Source organism: Pygoscelis adeliae, unplaced genomic scaffold, assembly GCF_000699105.1.
Source record: "Pygoscelis adeliae isolate BGI_AS28 unplaced genomic scaffold, ASM69910v1 Scaffold445, whole genome shotgun sequence".
Taxonomy (NCBI): domain Eukaryota; kingdom Metazoa; phylum Chordata; class Aves; order Sphenisciformes; family Spheniscidae; genus Pygoscelis; species Pygoscelis adeliae.
In genome coordinates, this window is record NW_008824894.1 from 771,521 (window position 1) to 772,454 (window position 934).

Sequence of the window (934 nt, forward strand, 5' to 3'; positions counted from 1 at the left end):
CCGTGCCCCAGCTTTGCGATCGGGTTCACGCCTCTCCCAGCCCCAAGATTTCGGTGCCCAGCCCCGCAGTGATGCCACATTGGATGAAGCTGGCAGTGCTGCGGCCAACATGGTCCTGGTTTGAGTCTCTGCCTGTTCCCATTCAAGGCCTCTCGTTTCTTGGTGCGCTGGGAGGTGTTTGTGTGTTTTGTGTCCTCGCTAGCTCCCCTCACCTTCCTCCTGGCCGCCAGGAGGGTTCTCCAGGGACCTCGCCTCGGGGTGCAGGGAGGCCCCTGCCAGGTCGGGATAGCTCCAGGTCCTGCATCCTGCGTGCCACTCGCCTGATGTGCAGTGGGGCTGGCATCAAGCTCGGCTGGGCAGGGGGACCTGCAGGGACCTGCGGACTTGACCATGCAGTGCCGGAACCCCCAGCTGCACAGCGGCACACACTGCACCAGTGCGAGGGGCCTGAGATACGGGAGTGGTGGGGCACCCCTTCGGGTACCCCCTGCTTTGATCACAGCTCTTGTCTGGCAGCTGCCAGATGGCCAAGCACCGGGGAGGGGAGGGGTCCTGTGCTGGGCTCCGGGGTATCAAACCTCCCCCGTGTGGTACCAGCTGTAAATGGGAACGTAATTGAAAGCTAAGTCGGGGCGAAAAACAAGCCGGGAGGCACGCAGCCCATGCTGGTCATGCTGGGGCTGGGGGAGGCTGGTCCAGCCGCCTGCACACTCGTGCAGAGACGCGGGCCATGGTGGGGAGCCTGGCAGAGCCGAGGGCAGCCCCTGCCGTGCACCCTGCCCACCTTGGACAGGGCAGCCCTTGGCACCGTGTTGTGAGTCTGGCTAGGGTGGGGGGTGCGTGGGCAAACAGCCCTCGCCAAGGGATGCCAGGCAGGGACGCTGGGGGGGGCGCGGGGGGAACAGCCCTGCAGTTCCAAGGCAGTTGGGCTGCA